Raw genomic sequence first — 21,543 nt, 5'->3', positions numbered from 1 at the left:
TGAGCAACGCATATTTATTTATTTATTTATTTATTATTGTTATTTTGTTCTTTGTTTTTTTATTTTGGGGCCACACCCAGCGATGCTCAGGGGATTTCTTTTTTTTTTTCTTTTTGGGTCATACCTGGTGATGCACAGGGGTTACTCCTGGCTCTTGCACTCAGGAAGTACTCCTGGCAGTGCTCAGGGGACCATATGGGATGCTAGGAATCGAACACAGGTCAGCCACATGCAAGGCAAATGCCCTACTCACTGTGCTATCACTCCAGCCCCTAAGGGGGTTTCTTGACTGCGTTCAGGAAGCATTCCTGGCTGTGCTCTGGGGACCATATGGGATGCTGGGGATGGAGCCTTGATTGGCTGCATGCATGATGGCAAGGGTCCTTCTGAGTGACATTTGAATGATGGGGCATGCTTGGTCTCCATTCAGCAGGTAAAGAATACTCTCTTATGGGCTGGAGCAATAGCACAGCAGGTAGAGCGTTTGCCTTGCATGCAGCCAACCCGGGTTCAATTCCCAGCATCCCATATCGTCCCCCAAACAACACCAGGAGTAATTCCTGAGTTAGAGAGACCAGAGTTACCCAGCAGAGCCAGGAGTTACCCCTGTGCATCATTGGGTGTTACCCAAAAAGCAAGGAAAAAAAAAAAAGAATACTCTCTAATGTGGAAGGAAAATATTCCCCACCCCCTTTCACTTCAAGAACTTTTAGTCTTGAACTTCAACACAAAGGTTTCCTTTCTTTCCCTATTCTTATTTATTTATTTAACTTTTTCCTTTGGTTTCTGTGGGGCCACACCTGGTGGTGCTCAAGAATCACTCCTGGCTCTGTGCTCATAAATCATTCTGGTGGTACAAAGGCCAGGGCAACATATGGGATGCCAAGGATTGAACCCAGGACAGCTCGTTCAAGGCAAGTGCTCTACCCTCTGTCCTATCGCTCAGCTCTCTTTCCCTCTTCTTAAATAGGTTTTATTTTATTCTTAGTAAACTCCCCACCCCCACCCCCCACTCCTTAAACTCTGACATATTGGCATCCTTTCTGCACCTGAGTGTTCTGGAAGCTTTTATTTCCAACTTTCCATTTAATTATACAAAGAACCGAGTGTATATTTTTAGTTGCTCCCAGAAGTGGGTTCACGTTTTTAAAATTGAATTCACTCTGTGAATAGAATGCTATGTTAAGGGCAAAAGTCTTCAAAGTATTTTTGTGTGATTCCTGAATAGTAATTTCTCTTCGTTTGAAATTCTGATGAACTCATTATCTACTTAGCTTCTCAATCTAAGTATATCGTATTTATAAGTGCCAGAAGAACAGGTAAGAAGAAGTATTATCTATATTTTATTCTTATTTACACTTTCACACAAAGGTGTTGGTTCCGTTTATGGAAAACAAGATCTATAAGAAATGTGGGTATTGACAAACTGTCCTCCTGTTGTTCATTGATTTGCTCGAGCAGGCCCAGTAATGTCTCCATTTTTTTTTTTTTTTTGAGACTTGTTGTTACTGTGCTTGGCATATTGAATATGTCCCGGGCAGCTTGCCAGGCTTTGCCGCGGGGGCGAGATAAAATCTCGGTAGCTTCCGGGCTCTCGGAGAGGGGCGAAGGAATCAAACCCGGCTTGGCCGGGCTGGCTGCGCGCAAGGCAAACGCCTTACCGCTGTGCTATCACTCCAGCCCATAGAAATGTAGGTATTGAAAAAAGACATTGTAAAACCAACACCAGGGAAAATAGAGTTTGGGGTAAAACTTATCCTAGGGTTAAGTCCAGTGTAGTCTCACTTCTGCAGTGAAACCAATGACCCAGTCTCAACTAAAGACAAGTAGAAACTTGAGTTTCCGTAGTTGTACCTTTGAAGTAAAGTGTCACATGACTTTAGAGGCATGAAGATGAAGAAGTGCTCAGTGAAGAGGCGAGGTCCTTGTCAGCGGTGTGAAGGACTTTAATGAATTTTGCATTTCACTTCCTGGGGGTCACCCCCATGGAAGTGCTTTTCAAAGTAAGACACAGAAGTCATGTTTAAGCCAAAGGCGGGGAAATAATGCTTTTTGGTTCTTGTCTAAAAGCAACTTTTTTTTTCTTTTTTGGTTTTGGGGCCACACCCAGTGATGCTTAGGGGTTACTCCTAGGTCACTCCCGGTGGTGCTCAGTGGACCATATGGGATGCTGAAGATCAAAATTTGGGTCTGCGGCAGGTGAGGCAAACGCCCTGCCCACTGTACTATAGCTCTGGCCCCAGCAAATCTGCAACTTCGAAATGCACTTTCTCTCCAACCTCATTGGATTAGTTCAGATAGCTCTAGCTGATAATTCAGGTGATGTTTCCTTCTTGGTTATAAGAATTATTTATATACTGCTGTCAGTTTAATCACAGTAGCTAAATGATTTGTTTTCACTTTTTGGTTGGTTGATTCGATTGAGGCTAGATAAAATCTCACTGACGGCAATTGCTAGAATAAATATACTTTGTTTACGTAATACACTTAATTCCTTGGAACACTGTATTTATTCTGTCAGCATTTTCATTGTACATAGAAATGACTTACCTGTTTTTTTTTTTTAATTTTATTTATTTATTTATTTATTTTTTGCTTTTTGGGTTGCACCCAGTGATGCACAGGGATTACTCCTGGCTCATGCACTCAGGAATTACTCCTGGTGGTGCTCGGGGGACCATATGAGATGCTGGGAATCGAACCTGGGTTGACCACATGCAAGGCAAAATGCCCGATCTGCTGTGCTATCGCTTCAGCCCACCTGGTTGGTTTTTAGTTAACCCTTCAGCTTGTTATTGTTTCCATCTTCCAAATAAAATATTCTTTACAGAAATCATTAATTTTGGAGTGTTGAGGATTTTTATTCTGGAATGAGTCAGATTTCCTTTGAAAGATCATTTGGAAAGATACAGAAACTATTGCCTGATGTTTAAACAAATTATAAGTGTGGGCTCTTTTCTACTTGTCAGAGAAACCTCAATTTTATGTATATGTTTTTCAGTGGATGTACTTAAGCATGAGTGATGACTTTACAGAATCAGCGAGATTTTGGAAATCAATAGCTGGAAATCAATAGTTGAATCGTACTCAAGCTTTTGTGTCTGTGCAGGAAATATTAGCATCCCCTGTCTTATCGCAATTCATTTCACTTTTTCTTTTGTTTCTCCCTCCACCCCTACAAAGACATGGTTTGTATATGTGAGCTGTTTGTGGTATCTGCTGAGAAAGGTGGATTCCATGGTAAACTCTTCAGGAAAAATCATCAGGAAAATTTGATATCATTAATTAACTGAATGAAACCTATGTTAGTGCTTAAATTCTGTTGAAGTAGTTAGAAGTTTCCTGTGTGTGTGTGTGTGTGTGTGTGTGTGTGTGTGGTGTATGTGTGTATGTTGTTGTGTGTGTATCATCAAATATGATTTACTACATATCATGTATGTGTGTATGTATTTGGGAGTGTAGGGCCCACCTCTGGTGGTGCTCAGGGCTTACTTCTGGTCCTGTGCTTAGGGATCACTCCTAGCAGTGCTTGGGGGATGGATAATACACAGTGCCAGGGATTGACTCGAGTCAGCCACATGCAAGGCCATGCACTCTAATCACTGTACTATCTCTCTGGCACCAAAATAGATTTTTAAAATCTGTGTGGTGTGTGTGTGTGTGTGTGTGTGTGGCGCGTGCATGTGTCTGTGTGTGCACGTGTGTATGTGGTATATTCCAATCTATGTGGTGTGTGTGCGTGCATCTGTGTGTGTGTGTTTGTGTTGTATTTCATTTTCAGGTGAACCTTTTAATCAGGGTGGATCATACTTGTTAGCTAGCATTTTTAATATTTTGATCTCTAGGTGCCTTTAAATTTTTAAAACTTTTGATTTCGGGGCCACCCAACTATCTCAGGGCTTACTTATGGCTGTGTGCTGAGGTGTCACTCCTGACTGTGCTTAGGGGACCCGATGGGTTGCTGGGTATTGAGCTTGGGTTAGCAGCCTGCAGACCAAGTATCCTATCTACCGTACTATTGCTCTGCTCCCCGCATTTAAACTTAATTTTATAGTTTTATTTTGGGGGCCAATAAAAATATCAGTAAAATAAATATAAATAAAATAAAAATCACAGAGTGAAGTTAGTGAAGATTCAAGTTTATATAGGCTGGGATCATTAAATGAAAATAATGGAAAAAAGTTGAGCAGGCTTATCCAATCAACTACCTGATGAGTGTGTCGGAAGAAAATCAGATACAATTCTTTATGATCATATGATAGAGTTAATTAAGTTCTCATGGAGTTCCAGTCAAGAGGATACATCATTCTTTTTTAAAGAAGGAACTAATTTGCATATCACCTTAGGTTTCGTTTGCTTGGCGTGCCTTTCCTGAAAACGAATTTAATAACCCCATAATATTTCCTTGTTAGATAACTACCTACATTTTGATAACAAGTGGAGACACAAGCTACATAATCTGAAAGAGAAAATGAAAGGAGCAGAATGCGTGCTTGCAGAGTGACAAGTGTAAGAATATACTTAACAATCATACTCTGAGCTCCGGCTCATTTTGTTTGTGTTTATGTGCTATGTGTGCATATAATAGTGCTGTGGTTTTAAGTGTATTTCTACATTAGCCATGTGATCAGCAATTTTGAGATTTTTTTCCCCTCCTATATTCAAGCCTTTTATTTGGGTTTCTAAAAGTGTTTGTGGTAACATTTGTTTTTGTTTTTTGCCTTTGGGCCACATCTGGCATGTTTGGGGTGTAATTTCTGCACTCAGGAATTACTTCTGGTGGGGCTCAGGCTGGAGTGATAGCACAACGGTAGGGTGTTTGCCTTGCGCGCAGCCAGCCTGGCTGAGCCAGGTTCGATTCCTCTGCCCCTCTCGGAGAGCCTGGCAAGCTACCTGTGACATATTCAATATGCCAAACACAGTAACAAGAAGTCTCACAGTGGAGACGTTACTGGGCCCGCACAAGCAATTGATGAACAACGGGAGGACAGTGTTTTGTGTTTGGGGCTCAGGGAAACATATGGGATGCCAGGGATTGTACCTGGGTTGGCCGTATGCAAGGCAAATCTACTGTATTAATGTTTCACCACCAACATTAAAAAAAAAAAACAACTAATTTTGTCCCAGTGTTCCCCTCCCCTGTCCCCTTTGGTAAGCTAGCACACATCAGCATGTACAGAAACAACCAGCATTGGCTTGAATGTGCGGGGGGAAGGGAGGAAGGGACCCTCATTCACTGCTTGGGAATGTTGGTGGGTTCAGCCTTTTGGGAAGGCTGAACACCTTCCAAATGGACACCTCATAAAACTAGGAATTGAGCTTCCATATGGCCCAACAATTCTTCTTCTTGGCATCTACATGAAGGGCTCATATACTATTCAGAAAGGATACTTTAGAGCACTCCTGTAGTCTTTGCAGTACGATTCACAAGAGCAAAAACCTGGACATAACCCAAGAGTCCAAGAACAGATGACTGGATAAAGAAACTATGGTACATATACATAATGGAATACTACTTGCCCATAAGAAAAGATGAACTCATGCAGTTCACCCTTATGTGGAGTATCATGCTGAGTGACGTCAGGAGAGGAACAGACAGAATGATCTTTCTCATGTGGGTTATAAAGAAAAACGGGAATAGCAAGTACCCGAAGGCAACAGAAACAAGAACCGATCTTCAGTAGGAAATTTGGAGATGTTTTCACCAAGTGTGATGGTTATTGGTAATAGGTTATGCCCTAATTTTTGTTTTTAGAAATTGAACCAAGTATCAAACTCCTATTTCAAGTCTCAGAATCAGGCCCGACTTAGCTTGTTAACTTACAGCTATGCTAAATTTTTCTCTTTTTTGGGGGGGGGGGGGAAGGGTAGGGGTGCACCACACTCAGCAGTGCTCAGGGCTTAGCCTGACTCTCCGCTCAGGGATTGCTCCTGGTGAGTCTTGGGGGGACCATGTGGGGTGCCGGGAATCAAACCAGGATCAGTTGCATGCAAGGCAAATTCCCTACATGCTGGGCTATTTGTCTCTGGCCCCCTCTGCTGAATTTTTCCAAATCTTATTTTTAAATGATTTTAGTTTTGGTCACACTGGGTGGTGTTGGGGCGGGTGCTGAGGGTTACTACCTGGGGGAGATCTTAGTGATTGGGGGGGTGAGAGTGGGGAGCCAAGGGGGGCTGAGCATCAAACCCAGGCCTCTAACTGGCAGAACATGCTCTCCCGCCCTTTGAGCTACGTCCCTGCTGTGCAATTATTTAACCTTTCTAGTGGAACAAAAAAAATGTCCTCAAATAACCTCCGGGCAGATTTTCTATGAGATACTGGCTTCCTCAGTCCTCAAATAACCTATGGGCAGATTTTCTATGAGATACTGGCTTCCTCAATGCACACACGGATCCTGTCCTCCTTCACTGTAACTTTCACTAATGTCTTTTGTAGCTAAAGGGGAATCAATCCATGAGGCCTTTCTGGCATTAGTTTATTTCCTGTTAAGTCCCTCACCTGATGCTACAGACTGGGGCTGGTCCATGATAAAGTGTCATGGAGATCATGAGTGGGTTTTCATAAATCTAAATGTGTGCTGTGAAAAAGCTCTTGATCTATTTATTTGGTTTTGGGGAAAGCCACACCCTATGGTGCTCAGGGCTTACTCCTGGCTGTGTACTCAGGGATCATTCCCGGTGGGGGCTTGGGGTACCATATGTGATGCTGGAGATTGGACCTGGGTCGGCCTTGTATAACACTAACATCCTACCTGCTGTTCTGTCTCTCTGACCTCCCCTCCCCCAAAGGCTCTTTTAGACTGGGACTTTGTATATTCAGTGTTTGTGGGAAAATGTAGACTTTAAAAATAAATTTTTAACTTGGTAAAATTTGGAAGGTAGATTTGGAAACTCTTGTTTTTAAAATTCTTTTCCTGGGGCTAGAACAATAGCACAGCAGGTAGGGCAGTTTGCCTTGTACGCGGCCGATCCAGGTTCGATTCCCAGCATCCCATATGGTCCCCCGAGCACCAACTTGAGTAATTCCTGAGTGCAGAGCCAGGAGTAACCCCTGGGCATCACTGGGTGTGACCCAAAAAGCAAAATAAAATAAAAATTCTTTTCCTATGGGCGGAAACCCTCAAACGCTCAGTCTATTGGTGCCACTTCCCTAAACTTAAAATAGAATCAGTGGACTGATTCCTTTTTTTTCAAGATAGAATTTTTGTGCGTCTGACTTTTGTTGGTCATGCTGCGGCAGTAATTCCAGACTCTAGTGGTTTTCGCAGCTTCTCTTTCATGTTCTCTGGGTTGCTGTCGTGTGCCCGTAGCTTGGCCTGCCGCCTTTTCCTCGCATGCAACCGGAAGCACAGCTGATAGATCCTCTCCTCTGACAGAGCAGTGCAAACAGGACCTTTGCAGAAGGGTTGCTGCTCGTCACTGTCACGGCTGCTCCCATTTCCAGAGTCCCACGGCCGAGCCCATGTGGTTGGAGATGAGGAAGTGTCATTCATAGATGCTCGCAGTCAGGTAGAGATGCTGTAATTGGAAGTAATTGGAAGTAATGGTACAATTGGCCAGTCTCATTCTTTCTTTTTTTATTCTTTTTTTTTGGGGGGGGGGATCACGTCCGGCAATGCACGGGGGTTACTGCTGACTCATGCACTCAGGAATTACTCCTGGCGGTGCTCAGGGGACCATATGCCATACGGGATACTGGGAATCGAACCCGCGACGGCCACGTGCAAGGCAAACGCCCTACCCGCTGTGCTATCATCGCTCCAGCCCCCACAATCTCATTCTTACTGAAGTGCTCGTATCATGTATGTGGAATGGTTCCAGGAACAAAAGCACGTGAAGTACCTGTTCCCAAGTTTCTTCATATAACCAATGTGTTTAGACCCTCTGTGCTCTTTTTTATTTACTTTTTTTTGGAGGGGGGAAGGGGTGGGAATTGGGCCACGCCTGGTGCTGCTCAGGTTCTGGAATCATCGCTAATGGAGGGCATTTGAACTGGAGTCAGTGGATGTAAGGCAAATAAATACCTAAACCCCTCCATGCTTTCTATTTTTTTTTAAATTTTATTTTTTAACTGAATCACAGTAAGATGCAGTTTACAAAGTTGTTCATGCTTGGGTTTCAGTCATACAATGTTCCAACACCCATCCCTTCACCAGTGTACATTTCCCACCACCAGTGTCCCCAGTTTCTCTCTGACCTCCCCTCCCCCACTGCCTCTCTCTGCTTCTGTCTCTCTCTGTCTCTCTGTCTCTTTGTCCATCTCTCTCTCTCCCCCTCTCTCCTTCTCTCTCCCCCCTCTCCCCCTCTCTCTCCCTCTCTCCCCCTCTCTCTCCCTCTCTCTCCCTTTCTCTCCCGTTCCCTCTCTCCATCCCTCACACGCCTGTTTTTCCTCTCTCCTTTCCTTCATGCTTTTTGGTTTTTGTTGTTTTTGGTCCACACCCAGTGGTTCTCAGGGCTTACTCATGGCTCTATGCTCAGGGATCACTCCTGGGGGGCTTGTGAGACCATATGGAGTGCCGGGGATTGAACCCGGATGGGCTGTGTGCAAAGCAAACACCCTATTCACTGTACTGTCTCTCCTACCGTCTGCCCTCCATGTTTTATACTACTTCTGCAGCATAACCATTGTCTTGAAATTTATGTTTATTCCATCTTTTTAATATTTATTCTATGAATAGCCCACCGTTTATCTTTTTTCTCTTATGTAAATGCCCCTATTTTTCTATTATGAAAATGTTGCTAAGGACATTCTTTCATATATCTACTGTGATACATAAAATCTTTATGTGAGGATTGCAAGTTTCTTTGTGTGTGTGTGTGAAGTAAAATAGTTTTTTTTTTAATTAGACATCATGAGGTATAGTTGTAGACTTACAAATTTTTGTGCTTGGGTTTCATTTATACAATGATCGAGTACCCATCCCTCCACCAGTGCCCATTTCCCACCACCACGGGTTCCAGCATCCCTCCCCCCCCATCCCCCCCCTCCCCGTCTCTGTGGCAGGGCATTCCCTTTTGTTCTCTCTCTCCTTTTGGGTGTTGTGGTTTGCAAAAGAGGCATTGAGTTGCAATCATGTTTGGTCTATAGTCTACTTTCAGCATGCTACTCCCATCCTGGGAGGATCCTCCCAACACCCTTTATTTGGTGCTCCCTTCTCTATCTGAGCTGCCTTTTCCCCTAGCATGTGTGGTTGGCCTCCAAGCCATGGAGTAAAATTCCTGGTACTAATCTCGGCCATTCTTGGGTGTTAGTCTCCTATTTTGTTACTTTATGTTTCCCAGATGAATGCAATCTTTCTATATCAGTCCCTCTCTTTCTGACTCATTTCACTTAGCATGATACTTTCCATGTAGTACCACTTGTATGTAAATTTCATGACTTCATCTTTTCTAACAGCTACATAGTACTCCATTGGGTAAATGTACCAAAGTTTCTTTAACCAGTCATCTGTTCTCGGGCACTCAGTTTTTTTCCAGATTCTGGCTATTGTAAAGAGTGCTGCAATGAACAAACAATTGCAGATGTCATGAAGTAAAATAGTTTTATTTAAACAAATTCACTTAGAGAGGTGTGAGGGGGAGAGAAAGATACAGGTTCAAGAGAACACGGGCTTCTCCAGAGTGGAGAAAGTTAGATTATGTGTTTCTTCACAGAGGTTCTTAGTGGAATTGTGGCAATGGGGTGGGAACATCTAGATGGCAGTTGGTGCCAGCCTGTGCCCTGATAGCATTGTATGTGTTATCAGTGCTTGCTGCTTATTCATGTCTGAATGCCCGGTATCTTGTTTTCAAGTTTGTTGGGCTTAAAGTTAGATTCTTTTTTTTTTTTCAAAGGCAAAGGGTGGTAGTACTCAAATTTTCATGGTACACAGGTGACTTGAGAAGAAAATACTAATGAAAATAATTTATTGGACTTTGGATAGTTGCGAATAGTGTTTACATTTATGGTATGGATATATAACATTCCTACATGAACCCACCACCAAAAGGGCCATGGTCTGGTTATAGAGGGCTGAGATTTTTGTTCTTCTGCATGATGTCAGCATTGCCGGGCCATACACCAGGTGATAGGCTAAGGGACAAGGGTCCGAGGCACATAAATAGGGTTGGTGCATTGGCTATGCCTGCACCACCAGCATCTTTGGAACAGACCGGCTAAATAACATGGGACACACAGCCTTTGAACAGTGCCTGGTGTTTTTATTTATTTATTTTTAAATTTTATATTTTAATTTATTATTTATTTTTCTTTTTTTTTTTTTGCTTTTTGGGTCACACCCGGCAATGCACAGGGGTTACTCCTGGCTCTGCACTCAGGAATTACCCCTGGCGGTGCTCAGGGGTCCATATGGGATGCTGGGAATCGAACCCAGGTCGGCTGCATGCAAGGCAAACACCCTACCCGCTGTGCTATTGCTCCAACTCCTGCCTGATGTTTTTATTGATTTTATATGGGTAGTATGGGCAAATACTTTCTTAACATAGCATGGGGGGGGGGGACTTGTGCCATACACAGGGATGCTTAGGGGTTACTCCTGGCTCTGCACTCAGGTATCTCACCTAGAGTGCTCAGCAGGACCATACGGAATGCCGGAGACCAAACCCTTGTTGACTGCAGGGAAGGCAAGTGCCCTACTGACTGCACTACCGCTCTGGCCCCCAATAGAGCAATTTTCAAACAAATTTATTTATTTATTTTATTGAGTCACCATGAGGTAGACCCTGACAAAGCTGTTCATGATTGGATTTCAGTCATACAGTGTTCCAACACACATCCCTTCACCAGTGTACATGTATTTCCCAGCACTGGTGTCCCTGGTTTCCTTCCCATCACCCCCACCTCCCACCTCCTAGCCTGGCTCTATGGCAGACACCTTCTCTGTCTCTATCTCTCTATCGTCTCTCTCTCTCTCTCTCTCTCTCTCTCTCCCTCTCCCTCCCCCTCCCTCCCCTCCCTCCATCCCTTCCTCCATCCCTCTCTCCATCCCTCCCTTTCTCACCAATAGAGCGATTTTTAAGGAAAAATGTCCTAAGCCACAATGTTCACTCTGCTTCTTGCAGTTTTGTTTTCTGAGACTTCTGTCTCATACAAGTATAGACCATTATTGAATAACAAGTGAATTCTCCCCCCCCCCCCACCTACCCCCCTCCCCTGGGGATTTGTTGCTTTATCTGTCACTGTCATTGTCCTCCCATTGTTCATCGATTTTTCTCGAGCAGGCCCAGTAACGTCTCCATTGTGAGACTTGGTTGTTACTGCGTTTGGCATATCGAATACGTCACGGGGAGCTTGCCAGGCTTTGCTGTGCGGGCGAGATATTCTCGGTAGCTTGCTGGGCTTTATAAACTAGTAAATTTAGAGTTTTCTGTTTGCAGTCCATACCAGGCCATGCTTAGTAAGCTTAGGGATTACTCCTGGCTCTGAGCTCAGGAATCGTGGTCAGGGAACCCAGATGGAGGCCTGGGGATCAAACCTGGGTCAGCCGCCTACAAAGCAAGTGCCTTTACCTCTGTACTGTCTCTCTGATTTAAATTTTGGATTAAAATCGAAACTACCCTAATGAAGTTTTAATGATAGTTTCTTGCTGGCTATGTTGGTTGTTAATATTTTGGAAAATGGAATTGTGTCTCCTGTAATAGCACAAATGGAAGTTGATCATCCTAAGTGAATCAAGTCAGGAAGCGAAAGACCATGAAGTACTGAATGGCATCACTCATATGTGAATATCAAAAAGAAAGAAAGGAAGTGAACTAGTAAAACACAACAAAAATAACTCTTAGAGGCTGGAGCAGTAGTACAGCAGGTAGGGCGTTTGCCTTGCACGTGGCCGACCTGGGATTCCCGGCATCCCATATGGTACCCTGAGCATCACCAGGAGTAATTCCTGAGTGCAGAGCCAGGAGTAACCCCTGAGCATCGCTGGGTGTGACCCAAAAAGAAGAAGAAAAAAAAACCCAAAACAAATTCTTAGATTTTGTGAAAAATATGGTGCTCTTGGGAGTGATGGGTGAGAAGCATTGTGCCCCTAAAGTTTTATAGTTTGGCATTCTATAGTATGGTAAAGTATGGCAACACCATGATGAAAGAGTGGCATCTGGTTTGCTTTCTTGCCCTTCCTCTGTGATTGTGATGCTCAGAGATCACACATTTCCGGTGCAAGTGCACGTCACACATCCAGTCGTGGGGCCTGTGCATCAGGCCACGTGGGGCGCTCGTGGAGGTTGTGGTCCTTCAGCTGCACTTGCGCCCTTGCTCTCCAGGGGCTGCCTCTGGAACATGTGGTCCTCAGGCACGTTCCCATCCTCGTGCCTGCCAGGACTTGCAGTGCCGGCTCCCTGGAACCCACAGATCTGCCACTGCGGTGCCTGCCAGTCTCACGCCCTCAGCTGTGCTGCTTCTCTGCTCCCACCTGGCTGTGGCAGGAAGTCCCTTGTGGCCCCCACTCCCCCCACCCCCCCCAGTCGCAGGCCAGGGTCACGCTTCATGTTTATGATGGCATCAGGGATTGACTTTTAAAGCTTACAAGGCAGGTGCACCAAACCACCGAGCACCATCCCCGGCACCCTAATTTGCATGCTTTTACTCATTCGTGGATGAATGAAAATATAGAAGAAATGATTGTTTAGTGACTGACATACAGATGTCTCGTCTACTGAAAACCCGTAACCAAGCTATTTTCATTATCATAATTCATTGCTCATTAAGAAGAATTCTTGTGATTTAACTCAAGGGAGCAAGTTTAAGAAGTTCTTCAGTGAGATAAGAGTGACACGCTCAATAAGCATTAGAGTAACCGATGATCACTCATCAAGTGGATAAAACAAAGAATTAAAAAAAAAAAACACCACATTTTCCATGGTGCAGGATGGTGAGGATGTACCATTGCATGCATCCGGGAGGCAAGATCACTCCTGACTCATAACAATCACATGATTAGAAACCTGTCACCCAGCCTAACGTGAGCAATGAAGTAGAGTCATTGTTCTCTGTTGGAAAGACCACGGATGGATGGCTGTAAGTAAACCGAGGAGAGGTTCTCATTATATTGTCAGGATCTCCTTGCCCTGATTCGTTCTTTGGATCCTCACCTGATGTAAGGGGTTTTCTGCCAAGTGGTGGTGATTTTGGTCATAGAGAGCACTTTGGGGTGTGGGGGGGGAGATACATAGCAGTATCTTGTCATCCCAAAGGGAAGTAGGAGGACGCTGCCGGAGGTCTTTCTCTCTAAAGTAGTTCTGTAAGTCACAGCTCTTTGTCAAACCATTTTCTTCCTAGCCTTTAGCACCGATGATGTCATGATTTTATTTGTTCTTCTGATGATTGATTTTTCCTCCCGCTACAAGGCAAGACCCTTGAAGCGCAGGCACAGAGCTGGTTTTGCTACATAGTGCAGCCCCAGTATCTGGCTGCCTTCAGGAAACAGTAAGCCTGCAAATACATGGACGTCCTGCAGGGAAGGACGTGGGCCTGGTTGAGCCACATGCCACTGGGTCGTTTGGAGGGGAAAGCCACAGCACTTTATAGGTTGATAGATTTCCAGAACCTCATCATAGAGGGAAGGATGGTTTCCACACACAGGAAGTGGAAGTGCTGTCAACTAAAATTGAGGATGAGTACTAAGCAAGCCACAAAAGTTCATATTCATTAATTGTGTGTGTTTGCTCATCTTTTTCATGCCAAGGATAGAACTCGGAGCCTCGTGCATGCCAAGCACTCCCTCTACCGCTGACCTGCCAATCCCACTCTACTATTTGTGTTTGTATTTTTAAAAATGTGTATGATTTAGTACTGCGCCCAGATATGCCCAGTTGGAAGAGAATGCTTGGCCCAGGGGACAGAATGGCGCTGAATTTTAGTCCAAGGCTTCCTTCTCTGCAGGCTGAGTTCTGTTCTTTCAATGGGCACGAAGGCTTTTTGTGGCCTCTTTGTGTCACACATACACACTGGCTGTGCCTTTACAATGGGTGCTGCCGGCTGACTTGGTTCGGTCTATTTGCTCAGCTGTGACCTGTAAATATTCTGAGAAATTATCTCCCTTCCATTTTTTTTCTATTTAGTGTGAGCCGGTCAACTTTCTAAGCATGTTCTGTGCGCTTTCCGGACTTCAGGATGTGATACAAATGGTGGGTGATGCAAATACTGTCATTTTTCTTTCCTGTTCATCTACATTCATCTGCATTTCTGAGTTGATTTTCCTGCAGATTCTGCTTTGTGGGGAAGAAGAAACTGCTGTTATCCATCAGGCATGGGCTTCTTTGGACTGGAATTGTCTAAGGGCTCAGAACTACATCTGAGCCTTCCTTTACAGGGGAGATGCTCTCGGCTCATCTGGTCTTCTCTTTTTAAAAAAAATTTTTTTTATTAAGACACTGATTTACAAATTGTTCAAGTAGAGTTGTTTCAGGCATACAGTGTTTCAACACTGTCTCATCAATAGTGTCTCTTTCCTCCACCAATGTTTCCAGGTTCTCTCCCTCTCCTTTGCCTGTCCTCATGACAGGCATATAAAAATTTTTTTTCTTATTGAATTCTCCAACAAAACGTAAAGGAATAGCAAGTGGGATTATCAGAAAAGAAATCAATAAAAGTCATTTTCTGATGATTGATTCCTATATGATATTTTGCCTGTGTTAAATAAATTCTAATCATTTCAGACAATATAATTCAGTGCCTGTTCTCATTTACATAAATAAGTTTTCAACTCGGACAACTTGAATATATTGCATTCGATTTTATTGTACTTGGATCTAATTGTGGTTATTGTATCGTCGCTGTCATAAATAAAACTAGTCTGTGCTAATATATTTTAGAGTTTACATGAAATAGGCAAAATGTACAAATGTAAAAGAGAGCAAAGAGAATTAAAATCTAAGTGGGACAATCTGAATAGCCCTACAGAGGTACAAAGTGTTTTATCCTAAGAAAGGTAATATTAGTTTTTACATTTAGAAAATGTTACATTAGGGATACTGTCTAAATGTCTGCGTTAGTAAGTAAAAGATTGCAATAAGAATCTATGCATGTAAAAAAACTGATTAGACAGAATGTTTTGTTCTGTCTAATCAAAATGAGATGCTAATGCTTATTTTTTTTTCTTTTTGAGTCACACCCGGCGATGCACAGGGGTTATTCCTGGCTCATGCACTCAGGAGTTACTCCTGGCGGTGCTCAGGGGACCATATGGGATGCTGGGAATCGAACCCAGGTCTGCCACGTGCAAGGCAAACACCCTACCCGCTGTGCTATCTCTCCAGCCCCGAGATGCTAATGTTTTATTGAAAACATACCTTTCTTACTCTAGTAGAGGGCAACCATAAGCACCAGGAGTGAGGGCCATGTACTGAGAAGTTTGTCCTGATCTTTATTATTTTTAAATTTTATTTATTTATTTATTTATTTTTTATTGAGTCACAGTGAGATACACACTTACAAAGTTGTTCATGATTGGGTTTCAGTCGTATAATGTTCCAGCACCCATCCCTTCACCTGGGTGCATTTCCCACCACCAATGTGTCCTGACCTTTAAAGAAGCTCCTTTAACACTTCTTGCTAAGCTGGTTTCAAGCCTTTGGATTCCTGCGTCTGCTACCTGTTCATGAAGCTCCATACTGTTATTCAGATCTGAATGATAATCCAGCTGGATAGAGTATTCTTGGTGAGGTGTTCGTTTTGTTGAGTTTTTGTACTATGTCCCGCCATTCTTTTCTAACTCAAAGAGCCTCATTGCTGTGAATCTTTGTACGTAAGTTCCTTTTTTTTTTTTTTAAGTCTTGCTGCCTTCATTGTTTCATTTTTGGTTTTTGTCATTCTGAACACAATGTGTCATGGAGGTTTCCTAGTTGAGTCTATTTTACCTGGGACCTTTCCGACCTCTAGTACTTGATTGCCTGTGTTTAAAATGTCTGGGAAATTCTTTCTTTTCTTTTTGGGTCACACCCAGCGATACACAGGGGTTACTCCTGGCTCTGCACTCAGGAATTACTCCTGGCGGTGCTGGGGGGGCCCATATGGGATGCTGGGAATCGAACCTGGGTTGGCCGCATGCAAGGGCCAACTCTGGGAATTTTTTTTTTAATGTAGGAGTCTGCTGTTTATTCAGCCACTGATTAGGCTGATTGAATTCCACCTTACTTTTTTTTTTCATTTTTTATAATTTTATTTATTGAATCACCATGAGAGCAGTTACAAAGCTTTCGGGTCTAAGTCTCGGTCATACAATGAAATACCCGTACCTTCACCAGTGCCCATTCGCCACCACCAAAAGCCCCAGTATACTCCCATCCCAAACCCTCCCCCTACCTGTGGGGCAGATGATTTCCACATTACTCTCTCTCTACTTTGATTACATTCAATTTTTGACACACAACCCATCATTATTATTTGGGATTTTACCCCAACACTCAGATCTGCCAAAAAGGCAACAGTAGACAATTTGTTTTCTATTGCTGGTCATGAATAACATATGATGTTGCGCAGTTGCAGTAGTGGCCGTGCGATTTTGAAATTTCGAAATTTTAACAATTAAGTCTGGGGGGATTTCTGCCAAAACCTGCTGGGTTCCGAGATTTGTTCCTGAGTCTCTGGGATCATGGCCGTTAAGTAGCCTGATCAGGAGCCAGAGAGGCTGTTTGTGGGCAGCGACTCAGGGTCTTATTGGGACAGGGAGGAAAGGGCCGGCTTCACCCCCATCCCATGAGGCCCTACGTGTCGTGTCACTGAGGGCCCAAACCTAACTGTCCAATGGCCTCTGGATGATGGTGGCCACCGAACTGCCATGGGGGAGCAGGCGGAGGAACAGCACCCTTTCCCCCCCTGGGGTGGCCCAGCGACAGTAATCTGCTGTGGGGCCTGAACTCATTTCTGCCAAAAGTAGCTAGGTTCCGAGATTTGTTTCTAAGTTTCTGGGATAATGACCATTAAGCAACTTGATCAGGAGCCAGAGAGGCCATTTGTGGGCGGTGACTCGGGGTCTTGTTGGGGTAGGGAGGAAAGGGCCGGCTCCACCCCCATCCTGTGAGGCCCCGCATGTCTCGTCACTGCGGGCCCAAACCTACCTGTCCAGTGGCCTCTGGAGGATGGCAGCCACTGGGCCGCTAGGGGGAACAGGCCAAGACACGAAACCTATTCCCACCTGGGGTGGCCCTGGTGGGTAACCTACTGCCGGAACCAGACACATTTCTGCCAAAAGCTGCTGAGTTCTGAGATTTGTTTCTGAGTCTCTGGGATCATGGCCATTAAGTGGCTTGATCAGGAGCCAAAGAGGCTGTTCGTGAGTGGTGACTCGGGGTCTTGTTGGGACGGGAAGGAAAGGGCCGGCTCCACCCCAATCCTGTGAGGCCCCTTGCGTGTCTTGTCACTGTGGGCCCAAACCCGACTGTCCAATGGCCTCTGGTGGATGGTGGCTACCGAGCCACCAAGGGGGAGCAGGTGGAGGGACAGCACCCTTTAACTCTGGGAAATTCTTAACTGTGATTTTTGTCAACTATTTGATCTTCATCAGATTTGCCTTCCTGACCTTTAGGGACTCTGATGAGTCCTATATTGCTCCTCTTGAGCTCATCCCATAGTTCTCTGGTGTACTTTTCAGACTTTTCCCCATCCTTTGTTGTTTTCTAGAGGTTTCCTGCATCTCATCTTGGAGCTTCTCCTCAGCTACTGTTTTTCTACTGCTCACACTTCTAATGACTTTTTATTCCCACATCACCTACCGTACTCATTCCCACTGTCTTTTTCTCATTTCAGTTCTCAGTTCTTTGTGCTTCGTTGACTACCTGTGCCAGCATGTCTTTGACGCTCATTGAACATTGTCACCAGAGTGTCACTAGAATTATTTTCCGAGGAGTTTCTGAGCTGGTTGGTGGTGTTTGTGCCTTCTGTGTTATGTTTTCGCTCATTAAGCTTGGTGGGTCTTTAGTCTTTTGCCCATGGGTTTTCTAGTGGGCGCTCTGCTGGACTGGGAGTGAGTCTGTAGCTGACCCCTGGACTATTCCGAGAGATTAGGCTGCAGTTTGCTCTTTTCCTTCTCTGTCTGTCTTCACCAAATGATGAGAAATGTAACTGGGAGCTGTAATTTGCTGAGTAGTTCTGTCACACGCCCGGCCACCTGCCTCAGGAGCTGTGGTGTGGGTTGGTTAATAAGCGAAGGGGGCAGGTGTGGAGGCTGCAGCACCTTGCTGGAAGGGTGCGGCTCTGCTTCCAGGAATCTCAGCTGGAGGATGACCTCACAGGCAGGGCAGAGTAGCAAGTGACCCGGTTATCTGTCTTTTCTCTCTTTCAGTTTGATTTCTTCTTGACTTCAGTTTGGACACAGGTTCCATTCCCCAGATATCCTTTGAACACTGACTTTCTCGGTGCTGATCAGCCTTGATAATAGCATCTACCTGTTAATCAAAGAGTTGGATTCGGTTCTCAGTGCAGATTCACAGTATGTTTGCAACAGAATCACTGGGGAAGCTTTATTGGAAGAAAAAGAGTCACTTAGTCACTCACTTAACTTCCCGTTAGTCGTCGATTTGCTCGAGCGGGCGCCAGTAACATCTCCATTTGTCCCTGTCGCGTGCTAGTGTAGCCCAATGGCATCTGTTCGCTCTGGGAACATGAAGAGCCTCAAACCAATCATTCATGATCCTGACGAAGAAGTCTGACCATCTGGTAGGTGGGCAGCCATGCGGTCTTTTGACATCCCGTGGAATCCAGTCAGTAACAGCTCTAGTCCAGCGGTCGTCTTTAAATCTCATTACGTGACCAGCCCATCTGATTTTTGATACCTTGGCAAATGAGACAGCGTCCCTGATTCTTGATCGTCGACGGATGTCAGAACTCCGGATTCTTTCTTTCATTTGAGTGAAACGTGATATTCCAAGCATAGCTCTTTCTATTCTTCTTTGGGAGACCTGAATAGCGTTCTCATCCTGTTTGCGTAGGGCCCAGGTCTCTGAGGCATATGTTAATGCAGGAAGAACAGTGGAATCAAAGAGATGTGCCCAGAGCCGGAGGTTCTTCGTCTTCTTAGCTATTTCTTCGACGTTCTTGAAGGCGTTCCAAGCCGCTCTCTTCCTCCTGCGCAGCTCGGGTGCCAGGTCATTTGTCATGTTGACCTCTCGACCTAGGTACACATAGCTGTTGCATTTGGAGATGGTTGTTCCGTTGAGAGCGAATGGGGCGTCAGGAACGAGGCTGTTTCTCATAAACATTGTCTTCGTAAGATTCAGCTGTAGTCCCACCTTTCCACACTCACGGTCAAAGTCGGCCAGCATTTGTGCTGCTTGGCTGATGTTTGGTGTTATTAAAACAATGTCATCAGCAAAGCAGAGGTGGTGTAGTTGCCGACCATCTATCTTCATTCCCATTCCTTCCCATTCCAGTCGTCGCATGATGTTCTCGAGGGTGGCACTGAAGAGTTTCGGTGAAATGGTATCACCCTGCCGCACCCCTCTCTTGACAGCAGCGATCACTTCTTTGTAGAATGGTGAGATCCTGGTAGTGAATCCGCAATACAGCTCACGGAGGATCCTGTTGTATTGGGCTTGAATGCCCTGATTGGCTAGAAAAAGAGAAAAAGAAAAAAAGTTTATGTGCATCAAACTATACTCTGGGTTGGTCAGTGTGGGAATGAAGAGTGTATTATTTTGTTTGTTTGGGTCCCAAAGTGGTTCCCAGGGGAACTGGGGGCCATTCCAGGGCTGAACCTGGAGATCCTTGGGGGATCTGTGATGGTGGGGATTGAACTGGGAATAGGTGTGTACGAGACATGCGGTTTTACCCCTGTGCACTGTCTCAGTGGCCTCTGTGATCTGTGTGTCTGTGTGTCTGTGTGTGGTTCTTTGTTTTGTTCAGTTTTGGGGACACACCTGGTGGTGCTCAGGGCCTACTCCTGGTTCTTTGCTCAGGGATCACTCCTGGTGGGTTTCGGGGCATCATTTGGGATGCCGGTGATTCAACTCAGGCTGGCTGCATCCAAGGCAAGCATCTTTCCCCCTGTCCAATCCCCCCCACTCCCGAGCCTGTGTTTTTAAGGTTCCCCAGTAGACACTCTGAGACTCCTTTGCAATTGCAAAAGGGAAGAACATGAGTGAAAGGGGAAATCAGTGGACTGGCCACAGGGTCAAGTCATCCCCTAAAAAGTCCTTTCTTCCCTCTCCCTGGGCCGGTCGCTGCTGTCCATCTTCCTGTCCAAGGTGGAGCTATGGGTAGTGGGGGCATGGCCACCCACGGATGTAATCAAGTTCATTCAAAGCAGCAGAATGGCAGTGACAGGTCCATCTTACATGGTGGGGAGGCAAAATCCAGGTAGATGGTGGGACCCTCTCCCCTTCGTCCACTCAGTACCAACTTCTTTTTTTTTTAAATTTTTTATTAGTGAAACACCATGAGGTACAGTTGTAGACTTACAAATTTTTGTGCTTGGGTTTCAGTTATAAAATGATCGAGGACCCATCCCTCCACCAGTGCCCATTCTCCACCACCAATGATCCCAGTATCCCTCCCACCCCCCATCCCCTCCCATTACACCCTGCCTCTGTGGCAGGGCAGGGCATTCCTTTTTGTTCTCTCTCTCCTTTTGGGTGCTGTGGCTTGCAAAAGAGGCATTGAATGGCAATCATGTTCGGTCTATAGTCTACTTTCAGCATGCATCTCCCATCCTGGGAGGATTCTCCCAATACCCTTTACTTGGTGCTCCCTTCTTTATCTGGACTGCCTTTTCCCCTAGCATGTGCGGCTGGCCTCCAAGCCATGGAGTGAACCTCCTTCAGTACCAGCTTCTTGATGCTGATGCTCTTAGATGTGAAACACAGATGGAAACTTGAGGCCCTGATGGGGACAGACAACTCTGGGTGCTCAGCCACTGTCCACATCAGGCGGTCTTCTCTCTGGGCGGGTGTTGTATGACCTTTTAGCATTAGGTCCCCAATCAGAGCAGCCACTGTAGGTGTCTGTGCCGCTTGGTTGAATGTATTTATTTCTTCTATTTTTTTTTTTTTTTGCCATACTGGTCCTTAAGCCCAGGGCTGCCTAGGAACAAGACCTGCAGGCTGCCACTAAGCCTCATATCCAGCCCTGTTTTCAGTGTCTTTATAGGGAAAGGGGTGACTGGCTGGCCAGCCAGGGCTCTGCTCTGGGGCAGAGGCCATGCTGAGCGGCCAAGGCTTCATCAGTGTGTCAGATGCTTGTTTTTGACTGGTGTGCAAAGTTGATTCCGTGAATATTTGTATTTCCTTTACATTCTGCTTATTTCCAGCTTAACGTTTAGGTTATTTTCTGTAAACCAGTCACAGTGATTTTGTGTGTGTGTGTGTGTGGGGGGGGTCAGGTTATAATGGTCCCTCCAACCTTGGGTTTTTTTTTTCTTTTAATTATATAATTTAAAAATTCTAATTTTTTTTTATTGAATCACTGTGAGAACACAGTTACGAAACAGTTCATGATTGGGTTTCAGTCATGTTCCAACACTCGTCCTTCCACCAGTGTACATTTCCCATTATCAACTCCAAGTTTCCCTCCTGCCCCCCGCCCCTCACCCTCCCAAGCCTGCCTCTATGACA

General features: G+C 45.0%; 1 protein-coding gene across 4 annotated transcripts in view; it reads left to right on the top strand.

The window, feature by feature from the left end:
• Window positions 1-21,543, top strand: part of SLC41A2 (solute carrier family 41 member 2) — a 140,090-nt gene that overhangs the window by 22,427 nt on the left and 96,120 nt on the right. The window lies entirely within an intron of this gene.

This window comes from Sorex fumeus, unplaced genomic scaffold (assembly GCF_029834395.1).
Source record: "Sorex fumeus unplaced genomic scaffold, SorFum_2.1 ptg000003l, whole genome shotgun sequence".
Lineage (NCBI taxonomy): Eukaryota > Metazoa > Chordata > Mammalia > Eulipotyphla > Soricidae > Sorex > Sorex fumeus.
The sequence above is the reverse complement of the archived record's forward strand: the minus strand, read 5'-3'. Positions and strand labels throughout refer to the sequence as shown.